The sequence below is a fragment of the Odocoileus virginianus genome, chromosome 25, assembly GCF_023699985.2.
Source record: "Odocoileus virginianus isolate 20LAN1187 ecotype Illinois chromosome 25, Ovbor_1.2, whole genome shotgun sequence".
Taxonomy (NCBI): Eukaryota; Metazoa; Chordata; class Mammalia; order Artiodactyla; family Cervidae; genus Odocoileus; species Odocoileus virginianus.
The window spans coordinates 39,795,236-39,808,328 of record NC_069698.1 but is presented as its reverse complement, the minus strand read 5'-3'; the positions used below and the strand labels follow the sequence as shown (position 1 = coordinate 39,808,328).

General features: G+C 35.5%; 1 pseudogene; it reads right to left on the bottom strand.

Annotated features, from left to right (window-relative positions):
- Nucleotides 1–9,276: 9,276 nt before the first annotated feature.
- LOC139031132 (U2 spliceosomal RNA) lies at nucleotides 9,277–9,490 on the bottom strand (annotated as a pseudogene).
- Between the last annotated feature and the right edge of the window lie 3,603 nt (nucleotides 9,491–13,093).

Here is a 13,093-nt window from a genome sequence, read left to right as displayed (position 1 = left end):
GTAAGGTAAATCTAGTCTCCCATTTAAAAGTAAGTGTCTCAGGGTCAATAATTTAATTTCTTCCACTGGACGTTTTTATAGGTACAAAATGGTCAAATGTTTTTCTTGCTGAAAATAAATTGTGTGTGTCATGTACAGCCTGACTTTTTTCCCCCAGTATATATAGGACTTCATTTTCCACAGTCTTGTTTGCTTTGGTGAACTGAGTTGCTTCATCAGAAGAAGATTATGTGGACTGTCACACATGACCTAAATGACTTGGTGACTCGCTGATTAAATGCTGGATTTTGTTTATTTACAAAAATTGCTATAAATTTGTGCAAAATACTGTGCCTATATGTAATAGACACAAAATAGAAAAACTAAGAAGTCCCCTGGAGAGCTAAATTTTGAGACAATAGAAATTCAGATATTTTTCTAACAGGAAAAAAAAAAAATTCTACTACACCTCTGCCTAGTCTTATCACTTTCACTTTATAATTTCTTTTGAAAATCCAGCATACTGTACTAAAACACTTAATCATACTCCAAGTTAAAGACAGTAATCAAATTGTATAAATGAGGTAAATACTCTAAGGTCTTACTTGACTCTTTCCTATTCTGAGCCCTACTATCTTAATAGGGCTTCCATAGAGGGTATGGAAGGTTCAGGGGTAAAGAATCTAACTGTTAATTCAGAAGACAGGTTCAGTCCCTGAGTGGGAAAGATCCCCTGGAGGAGGACTTGGCAGCCCACTCCAGTGTTCTTGCCTAGAAAATCCCATACACAGAGTAGCCTGGTGGGCTACATACAGTCCATGGGATCCCCAAAGATTCAACAGCTACTGAGCAAGCATGCACTCACACACACATTATTCTAATAAGATTGTCTACATGTCCCTGCTTTTTAGATTCCTGGAAACAAGTGCCCTGTTCCTGTCTTTTCCAAGCCTAGGAAAAGAGAATTTCTAAGTATTGAAGAGTAAAATGATATCCCAGGAAGGAGTAAATCCTTCCCCAACATGTGTCTTGGAAATAACATTTTGGTGAAATGTATAATTTCTTTCTGCAGAAAAGATGAAGAAAAAACTCCTAAACTTGGTATCGCCAGGTAAATTAACATTCTTCCTTCAAAATCTCAGTTTCCCCACATCAGACTTGTTATATTCTATGATTTTATTCTTACATAAAAACAACAAAATAAACAGCATTGTGGGTGAGGCCAAGTATGGGGAAAACTCAAATACTAGTGACTATTAGGGACCAGAATATTCATCCCAGGGGGACAAGCTATACAGTTTGGATGAAGTGAATCCTCATGGGAAAGCTTACTGGAAACAAAATATCCTTCTCATACGCAACTATAAGCAACAATACCTTCTTTCCACACTGAGATAAATACTGAATTTCATCCCCTTTCTGTTATTCACCCAGGGCTTAATGTTTTCTTCTGATCAAAACTCCTCTCTGTCAAGAACTTGATACATATTTATTGTTATTATTAATTTATATCTGTATCATAATTCATATAGTCTGTTACAATTAATTGTTTGTTTACAAAAATCAAGTTCTTATTTGTTCAAATAACTGAGTATGCATAGAAAATGAGCCTCAAAATAAAAGAACAGAAAAATTCATCTCAAACATAACTGTAAATCCTCCTGAGTTTGGAACAATGGTTTTGTCTATGTTTAACACTTATAAAGCATGGAAAATCTCCCTGAAAAATTCAAAAGACTTTCATTGACATCAAATATTTTTAAGAGAGAATATTTGGAGTGTTTGGTGTAAATGAATCACAATATGTGGATTAACTTTCCCACATATTATGCAAAATTCAAAAATTAAGTGGGAGCATTTCAAAGAAGTATGTTTTGAGTTTTGTTAATTAAAATTAAGGTATAATTAGTGAAAATGTTTTTTTTTTCTTTTTTTTTTCCATTTAGTCACTTATAGATGTGAGAGTTGGACTATAAAGAAAGCTAAGTGCCAAAGAACTGATGCTTTTGAACTGTGGTGTTGGAGAAAACTCTTGAAAGTCCCTTGAACTGCAAGAAGATCCAACCAGTCAATTCTAAAGGAAATCAGTCCCTAATATTCATTGGAAGGACTGGTGTTGAAGCTGAAACTCCAATACTTGGCTACCTGATGTGAAGAACTGACTCATTTGAAAAGACCTTGATACTGGGAAAGATTGAAGGCAGGAGGAGAAGGGGGTGACAAAGGAAGAGATGGTTGGATGGCATCACTGACTTGATGGACATGAGTTTCATCAAGCTCTGGGAGTTGGTGATGGGCAGGGAAGCCTGGCCTGCTGCAGTCCATGGGGTCGCAAAGAGTCAGACATGACTCAGTGACTGAACTGAGAATTAGTGACATCTTTAAGAGGCCAACAACATAGTGAGTTGGTTTGTTTCTAATTCTACAGGCATCTCTACACACTTTGGAAGCAGACACACTCTCCCATGTACTAACTGCATAACTTTGAACAAATTCTTTACTTTCCTGAGCTTCAGCATCCTCATATGTACAGTGGAATTAGGGATACTTAATAACCCACAGCTGTGTGGATTCAGTGCATACTTGGTCACTTAGTTGTGTCCAACTCTTTGTGATCCTTTGGACTGTAACCCACCAGGTTCCTCTGTTCATTGGATTTTTCACACAAGAATACTAGAGTGAGTTGCCACTTTATTCTCCAGTGTGGATTCAGTAAAAATGTTTAAGTTATGCATAGCACTTAGACAATATGTATACTTGTGTGAACATATGTCTTAATGTATATAAGTATGTATATATGTGCTTTCCATGTGTGTGTGCATGGGTAAATATGTGTGTGAGTACATGGTGTTTACAAATGTGTGCATAAGTATGTGTGTATATATGAGTGTGTATATATACATAAGACTCTTTGAAGGTAATTGTGTATGTGCATGATTGTGCAAATGTATGATAGTGTGAGTGTGTCAGTATGCACACACATGTATTTATGTGCCCATATGCTGGATGCCTCTTTTCACTGTAGAAGTAATAGGTTGTGAGCTATAAAAATCAGTTGGATACAATGTGCAATGGTATTAACCTGGTATCTATATTGGAGCTTTTAAAAAATTTTATTGACTTTATATTGATAATAACACTTAACATGAATTCTACATTCTTAATAAAGTTTAATAATATGATGCAGTATTTTTGACTATAGAAGCAAAGTTGTATAGTAGATCTCCAGGGCTTATTGATGCTGCTTAACTGAAAGTTTATGTCAATAAATTAGTAACTTCCATTCTTCCTTCTCCACCAGCCACTGGAAATCACCATTTCACTCTTTGGTTCTATAAATCTGACTATTTTCCATACCTCATATGAATGGAATCATGTAGTTGTTTTTCTTTGACTGGCTTACTTTCTACACTCTTTTCTTGACTCCACCTTCATTCCTATCTAGTCAACTCCCACACTATCATCAAAACTAGCTTGCTTTTTAGCTAAACTTAACCACTTGCCACGGGCGCTTCCCAGGAGGTGCTAGTGGTAAAGAACCTGCCTGCCAACGCAGGAGATATAAGAGCCGTGGATTCAGTCGCTGGGTCCGGAAGATTCTCTGGAGGAGGGCCTGGCAATCCACTCCAGTATTATTGCCTAGGAGATCCCACGGACAGAGGAGCCTGGCATGTTACAGTCTACAGGATCTCAGAGTTGGACACCACTGAAGCAACTTAGCATACAGGAATGCACCATTTGCCATGATCTTATAAAACATGGAAGGGAGTTTAGGATTTTGGGGGAAAAGAAAATTTGAATATATAGTTCTCAAGGGCCATATTTGTTTTGGTAAATGTCCATTGTCTAATTTTTAACACAGCTTATGACACAAGTGGGGTGCACAAAAGTATCTGTTGAATTGAATAATTAATTAGGAACAATATCTCCTTAAAGAAACAGCATATCACTTATAATTTCCTACTAACAAAAAGAGAAAGCAGTACTTAGTACATTGCAAGTTTTCAAAATATTACTTGAATTAACAGCTGTGAAAACACTGAAGATTCACTCTAAAGTGTAAAATAATTATGTCTTAAATATGTCTCTGCTTTAAGGGTAATTCTTATTTTGAGAAAAACAGATCTGCAATATCCAGCACAGACTTTAGTGGTATAAAAATACTAATAGCATGAAGAAGAATTTGAAAATGAATTTAAAAAGTGAGAAACAGGCAGTGATGAATGCCATGACTGATGCTTTAATTTCTACAGAACCTCAACTGAATTCTAGGAAAATTGTGATAATTTAATTTCCCTTGAATGGAACTCTTACAGAATTGTGAATGTTAAAACTCTCTCTGAGAGATGAGGCATCTTTGGGAAAGATGTTTTATTTTTCCAGTGAGATAACTAACAGAAAGGGCTGTCTTTCCTTTGCTGGGATGTGTCCTAATAGACTGGGCTAACCAGAACTGCTAGGACTGTTTTGTTACCTCTATTAAAGTGAAATCAAATTAAGAATGGCACAATTAAGATATTTAAAGGGGACTTCCCTGGTGGCCCAGTGGTTAAGACTCCACCTTCCACTGCATGGGGCTTGGGTTTGATCCCTGGTCAGGGAACTAAACATTCCAAGTGTTTAAAAAAAAAAAAAAAAAAAAAAAAAAGATGTTTAAAGAATCTACATCCTTGAAAATATTGTTAAATGGATGACTCAATCAACTTGGAAGTTACCTCAACCTTGGACTGATGAGGAAAACAATACAATTTCCCTATTTAACTCTTAAGAGACTGACAAACATTTTGTTATTTTTGTAGTGTTTATTTTTTGTTTTGTTTTACTTAAGTATTGTTATTCCAATTCAGCACCAAGAATAATTGTTTCCTAATGCAAATGCGTACAATGAAATAGAATTTTTAAAAAAGGCTAAGCGAGAAGGAAGAGAAATATGGATAATATTTACATATGGAACACAAAGTCTAGTGAATTCCTTGAAGGAAGCATCACCATCATTCCTGCAGGACAGAGGTTATGTTGTAAATTTGCTCTGAAGTTCCTATCAGCTAACGTGAAAAGGTAAACACTGGCAGTTGAAAATTTGTTTTCAATTGGATAGAAAGGGGTTTTTTGAGGAACATCTGAGTCATTTTTGGTTTTGCTTGTTTTGTTTTGGGTCTGGCATATGAACGTGAGACTTCCTAAAAAGAGACCACTGTAAGACGAAGAGCTCTGTGCCTATAAATCATATCACTTTCCACTCAAGATGAAAAAGCAGCTCTGGAGTGAAAAGTGAGATATCAACAATATCATCCTGTGCTTATCTGTCTGCGATAACATTCTAAGTTTCCGGTGACAAAAAAAGAAAAAGCAACTCAAACTGCTTTAAGCAACAACAAAAAAATGTTTGGTACATGTTGCTAACTTAAAATAGTTAAGGCAAAAGATAAGTTTGATTTAGCCTCTTTACCAATATCACCAAAGACCCTGCTTCTGTCTGTAGTCTTTTTTTTTTTTCCAGTCTTTTTTATTTCTCACATGCCCAGTCCTCTGAGTCCCGTGGGATCACCTCCGCAGCATCCGATGCTCCTGGGGTCACACTGACCAACCTCACTGCCCTTCAGAGTGTGAGTAGTCCAGTTTCTCTGAGCAGCTAAGCTGAATTCCTCAATCTGGTTTTTAATGCTTCAAAATTTGTAACTCTTTCATGAATCAAAGTTTTATGATTAAGCTAACTGAATTAAGCCATCTACTAAGTCTATATAAAGGTAAAGGTAGGGTCTCTCCTATCCAAGTTGATTGAGATTTAAAAAAAAATGTCAAAATAAATATGCAAGAGTCCTGACAATGTAAATAACAGAAGTTCTAAACAATCTATACTTATTTACTTAAAAGTATATATACTATTCTTCCCTGTTTCAGAAAGCTGCCTAGACAGGTATGCAAATAAATCATGTTGAAAGGAAACTGAATACACAGAAAAAAAAAAAAATAGGTGAATTAGACTAACATACCAAGGTTTCATGAGCTATATTTTTAACATGATAAAGTTAATACTTGATGGATTAATTAATTATACTATTTTAAATTAGTGAAGTGTTAATTGCTCGGTCATGTCCTACTCTTTGTGACACCATGGACTTCATGACACCTGCCAGGCTCCTCTATCCATAGAATTCTCCAGGCAAGAATATTGGAGTGGTTAGTTATTCACTTCTTGAGGGGAGCTTCCTGACTCAGAGATCAAACCTGGGTCTCCTGAATTGCAGGAGTTACCCGGGAAGCCCAACGTCTCGTTCACTTATAGCTTATATTTCATTTGTAATATCTTTAATTTACAAGAGGTGCATGGGTGCTAAGTCACTTGAGCTGTGTCTGACTCTTTGTGACCCTATGGACTGTAGCCCAGCAGCCTCCTCTGTCCATAGGATTCTCCAGGCAAGGATACTGAGGTGGATTTCCATGCTCTCCTCCAGGGAATCTTCCCGACCCAGGGATCAAACTGCTGTCTCTTATGTCTCCTGCATTGACAGGCAGATTCTTTACCACTAGCACCACCTGGGAAGCCCTATTTACAAGACAGCTAGTTATAATAGAGTTAATTATGCCCTTCCATTCATAATATACACCTTATACAAACATATGAAAATTATCTCCTTTTCTCTCCATAAAAGATAAATACACTTAAGAAAGAAAAAATCGATTAATAAGGAAGGAACAAAAATAATTACTAAATTACTTTGCTATTTCTTTTCTATTTTCTACATTAGATAGTATATCAGAGTGGATGTCTCTGATCATATTGTCATGAAATTACACCTAATTTCTTAAGTGGAGCAAACTGGGACTTCCCAGGTGGCTCAGTAGTAAAGAATCCACCTGCCAAGCAGAAGACACAGACTCAATCCCTGGGTCAGGCAGATTCCCTGGAGGAGGAAATGGCAACCCACTCCAGTATTCTTGCCTGGGGAACTCCATTAACAGAGTAGCCTTGTGGGCTACAGTCTGAGGAGTCACAAAGAGTTGAACAGGCCTTAGCAACTAAATAGAAGCAGTAGGAAACTGACACATGTTAACCACCTAATACTATTTTTTTCACTCTCTTCTGAAAAAGGTTAAGGCAATGATGTAGAATTGAATTGAGTGTCTCCTTTTCTTTAAACTTTGTGGCAAATCTTGAAAGCTCAACAGAGTAAACATGTGCACTTTAAAAAACATAGTGACAATGAATATCTGGTTATACTTATAACTTAGAGGAATAAGTTGCATGAATTGTTTGACACTGCTCAAGTCATCTGAATCTGGGTAGCCTTAACTTTTCTAAGATTACTGATATTATCTTTGAGAGAACCAAGCAAAGGTCCCAGCATTCTTCCCTAGCACACTTTTTTTCAAACTATTTGATACAGGACAGTGATTTATCAAATTGTTTAAAAGAGCATCAGCACAGTTAAATCTTGCCTAATTCTAATTCCAATCATGGATGGAAAATGGGGTTTTTTACTTCAGCTTGTTACAGGAAGCTGTATTACAAACTTGGGAAAATTATAAAGACTAATAAATTGTACATGCATTTGTTCTCAAATTCTATAATTTTCTGTTTGATAGAAACTGAGTTTAAAAAATTATGTGCAATTGTTCACTATAAATACACAAAACTATGTACAATTGATGAATCAAGAAGTTGTAAAATATATTAAATTCACAATCAGCAAAAACTCAGAGATATAGTAAAATTACCAGTCGGATACAAATTCACAGAAAATGTCCTAAACTTGAGAACATATTAAAGTAGCTCAAGGCTTAATATAAATTTCAGCAGATAACCATGAAGAATTATAAATGAGGAAGTGGTTTTACATTCCTTGTCATGTTTTCTATTTGAAGTTTTCTTAATTTGTTTTCTCTATGATGCTTATTTCTGTATGCAAATTGTTTATTCTGATCAGAAATGAGAAATGAATCCAAGTATCATTTTGTTGACTTGGCTTAGTCTAACATTTTTTTTTTTAATTACATTGGATGCCTTTCTCATGAGGCAGAGAAGGTAGTCAATTCTTAGTGTTAGAACAATAACTTCCCCCTCAGTAAACATGTGCACATTTAGAATTTTCCCATCAGGGGTTGATTATCTTAGTACTATACGCATAAACACATTTTTTAAAGAATCACCTTTACCTATTGATGCCCTGCCTCTTAATCAAACATGTCACTCGGAGAGTGACTGGTATATAAAATTAATATCAAAGAACGGAACATTTCTTAGCTAAAATAATTAAGGAATTTCAAGAAAGGAATCAGACATAACAATATAAACTTATTTCAAGCATTTGATTTTACTTATTTTAATCTAAAATTGTAAGTATGTAATTTGTTACATGCAATTAATGCTAATTGCTAATTAGCAATTAGTAATAATTTCTAATTAATACTTGCAATGTTACTTTTTATGCATCAAGGGCTTCCTTGGTGGCTCAGCTGGTAAAGAATCCACCTGCAATGCGGGAGACCTGGGTTTGACCCTGGGTTAGGAAGATTCCCTGGAGAAAGGAAAGGCTATCCACTGCAGTATTCTGGCCTGGAGAATTTAATGGACTGTATGGTCCATGGGGTCACAAAGAGTTGGACATGACTGAGAAATTTTCACTTTCACTTCACTTCACTTCATTCGGGTGGAGAGGGAGGTAGGAGGGGGGATCGGGATGGGGAATACATGTAACTCTATGGCTGATTCATGTCAATGTATGACAAAACCCACTGCAATGTTGTGAAGTAATTAGCCTCCAACTAATAAAAATAAATGAAAAAAAAAGTTATTTTTAAAAGTTAATATCTTTTTTAGTACAGAGACATTTATTTAATGATGTAAAGGGATTTTTTTTTTTAATATGGGTTCAGCTGATTGGGGTTCAAACACATATTATTCCTACACACCTCACCAATAACACATTTTCTAAAAAAGTCTGTAAATTTCCATTTCTTTAAAGTAACCTGAAAATTTTGTCAGTGGCACAGGTATCTGAAGGCAAGATTCTTTCAAAAGCTTACCCCTTATTTGCAATATTTACATTTTGTTGTCCATGGCTTTTTAAAACCTTTTAAATTTTAATTTATTTGCATTCCTTTAATCTTTCTTGGCTAATCAACTTCATTTCCATAGGGAAAATATCATTCATGTTCATATTTTATTTGATGATGTTGTATTGTCTAAATTATGGAATTAAAATATCAATTGAAAAATTCCCCAATGGTCTAATGGTCTCCACCCTTTCTCTTAAAGGCAATCCTTCAATCCTTACCTAGCGAACTAAGTTCTGCATGGTGTGGACAAAAGATAAGTTAATACACACATACATATATCAATTTAACATGACATAGTAAAGTTTGGGAAACAATGCAAAAGGATTCTTGGTGAGTCTAAAATGCAAATGCCAGGAGAAGTACCAGGCCTAATGGAATGACTACCAGGTAGGAGAGGTGGTAGGGTGAACAGATACTTCACTAGATCTTAGCCAAAAGGCCGAGAAGTGATAGTAGGATGGACAGAGAGAACAGAGCACAGGCTATAATGATACTAAATTATAAGCAGGCTTCTTATGGGATCTTTTACTGTATGTTTACCTATCTTAGAAATGTGTCCTCTCATGTACACTAATTTCACATTCTATCCCACGCTTAATACTGTCATCTTAATGGTATCGTACTACTGTCAGCTTTACTTCATAGATATTGGTTTTGAGGGTTAAGGTTAGTAATATTATAGTTCTGTTAAAAAAACAGAGTAGAAATAGAACCTCCATCTTGTTTCTAGGACTATTCTGAATAGACACAATTATAGCAGAATCTGTGCGCCTGTTGAGACAAAGATCAAGACACTTCAAATGGATAAGGAAATAATCTATCATGTTTAGGAAACTGCAAAGAAAATTATGATGTGTAGACAGCACTTGAAAGCAATATATCAGTGAATATTTTAATCAATCTTTCTAGTCTAGACTTATACTGAACATACTTCAAGGAGTAGAACCATTCAGAAAAAAAACATTGTTTATGAAAAGCTATTTTTTTCCTTATTATTCAAAATGGGCACAGCTTTACTAAGACAGTAAGGAAGCAATTTTTTTTGAGGTTATATTATCCAGTATTATGTTATTGAAAATCATCCCATAATACTACAGTGGCATTTTAACAACTATTGCAAATTTAATCCTGTTGACATTCAAATATTTACCTTTATTTAATTCTCATCTCAATAATAATATAGTTGATTCCATCTGACAGTAAATATCTGTCTCTCTTTTGCTCTCTTTTTTTAACCTTCTGGAATATCTGCAACTTTCACCTGTCACTTTCATTTCATCTGAGCTCTGCTGTGAAAGGCATCTTGGTGAACAATAGCACACAGCTGGATAGAGTGTAGACTCTGGAACCAAACATCCTGAAATGAATTCTGTCTCTAACACCTGGCAGTGATGTAACCTTGGGGCAGACAGCTAGATTCTATATACCCAATTTGCTCATCTACAAATTGAGATAATAATACTGCTTACTTCAACATATTGTTGAGAAGTTTAAGTAATATATAGCACTAAAAATACTGCCTGCATCAATAGATGCTACAAGTGTTGGTTACCAGTACTCACTTTTATTTAGATACTTGAATAATTATTTGATTTACTATATACACCATTTTACACTGTGATAAATGAGAATAAAATTATATGAGCTATTTATTTTTATGTAAGCACAAGCTATTATTTTCCAAAAATTCAAACTCAGCCATCAATACACACTTCTGTGTTTCACTACAAATGCAGTCTAGATAAAAGACCAATCTACAACTTCAGGCAGAGCTAAATTTCTCTGCTTCAAATGTGTAAAATCCTTTTGATTATTGTTAATATTGATTTTTCAGGAGTTATTTAACTCCCAGTGATAATGTTTGTATCCCTGATCCTTAATTCAGCAGATTCAAAGAAGCCAAAATGCAGAAAATATTAGAAAGAAGAAATGTTAAATTCCTTGTAGGTTTAACCCTATGTTTTCTGTGTCCAAGAGTAAAGGAAGACTGCCCAAAGTCTTTAAAAGTGACTTAATGATCCCTTTTCTCACTAAAATGTTAAATGATGCAAAAACTTAAAGGATCCAGAATTTATATATATTCTATGAAATCACTGGATTCCAAGACAGGCACAGGTGCTAAATAATTACCAATGACTGTCATAATTTTATTAAACATCTTTTGAAAGGAGCTGTCATACTCTGGTATAAAATAACCCCTCAGGAAAGTACAGATGACTATGTCAGTAAAAACAGCAAAATGGCTAAGTACACAAAAAAGAATCATCTTAAAGACAGAAATAAAAAGGGCAATGAGTTCAAAGCGAAGAATCATCTATTAAAAAGGACACACAGTTATAATTTTTGCAATTGTGTCTTTTCCTGGCTTTTTTATATTCATATTCTTTCTCAAGAGTTTGGGAAAGTCATTTAATTAATTCCAGTGCCTTATTTATAAAATAGCTATGTTTTATAAGTTTGAAAAGCTAAAAATATATACATTTGCATTTGTAATTCATGTATCTTACTTGAGGCTTTAAAAACTTCACTCTGATGCACAGTTTTCCACTTCATTCTCCCAATCATTAGCTTTATAATTATTACTCTTTTCCTCCTTTTCCTTCTTTTTTTATCATTCTACTCTTTTTACTGAAGCAATCCAAATTTTGTGGCCTGAAGCTTATACAAATTTGAGGAAACTCCTTAAGAAAAATCATACAAATGTGTAAACATAAGAGTGCCATAAAAGTGACCTTCATAACTGAAGGTTCTGAAGTATAAGCTTCCTTAGTTTCATTATAAATTCACCATGTCCATAATGACTTAACAGCACTCAACCATAGTCACTACTATCATGTTATTTGCCAAGCAGTGCTAAATTCTCTAAGCATCTTATTTCACCTGATACTCACAGGGACTCTGTTAGAGACTGTTATCTCATTAATCCCTTTGAATATGTCCAGAATCATCCCCACTTCTGCTGACTTTATCAACGTGTCCCAAGCCACCTGGAACTACTAGGGTATCTGTCTAATAACTCTTCTTACTTCTATTCATGATCCTCTTCAGTCTGTCTTCAATTCAATGGCCAGAGATAATGTTTAAAGTCAGACAGTGGAAACAGTACCAGACTTTATTTTTTGGGGGCTCCAAAATCACTGTGGATGGTGACTACAGCCATGAAATTAAAAGACATTTACTCCTTGGAAGGAAAGTTATGACCAACCTAGACAGTATATTAAAAAGCAGAGACATTTCTTTGCTAACCAAGGTCCTTCTGGTCCAGGCTATGGTTTTTCCAGTGGTCATGTATGGATGTGAGAGTTGGACGGTGAAGAAAGCTGAGTGCCGAAAACTTGATGGTTTTGAACTGTGGTGTTGGAGAAGACTCTTGAGAGTCCCTTGGACTGCAAGGAGATCCAACCAGTCCATCCTAAAGGAGATCAGTCCTAGGTGTTCATTGGAAGGACTGATGCTGAAGCTGAAACTCCAATCCTTTGGCCACCTCATGAGAAGATTTGACTCATTGGAAAAGACCCTGATGCTGGGAAGGATTGGGAGCAGGAGGAGAAGGGGACGACAAGGAATGAGATGGCTGGATGGCATCACTGACTCAATGGGCATGAGTTTGAGTAAACTCTGGGAGTTGGTGATGGACAGGGAGGCCTGGCGTGCTGTGATTCATGGGGTCGCAAAGAGTCGGACATGACCGAGTGACTGAACTGAACTGAACTGATTACATATCCTCTGATCAAAATGTCCCAGTGTTTTGTTTTGTTTTTTTTTTCCTCTCCAGAGAAACTACTTTTTGCAATAGTAAACCACATTTCTAGTATCAAAAGTTCTCAATCTCATCCTGACCTCATCATCTGCTACTCTCCTAACAAACCTGCTGTAGTCATACTGGTTACCATTCTTGCTGCTACCCAAAGTATGTGTTAGTGGAAAGGGACATTCGAATCATATAATGAGATCTACTCATTTTAGTCACCTCTGGAAATCTGGATTTCTCTTTGAAAGATGATATCTTCACTTGATGTGTTACTTCATTCATTTATTCATGCATTTATTTACT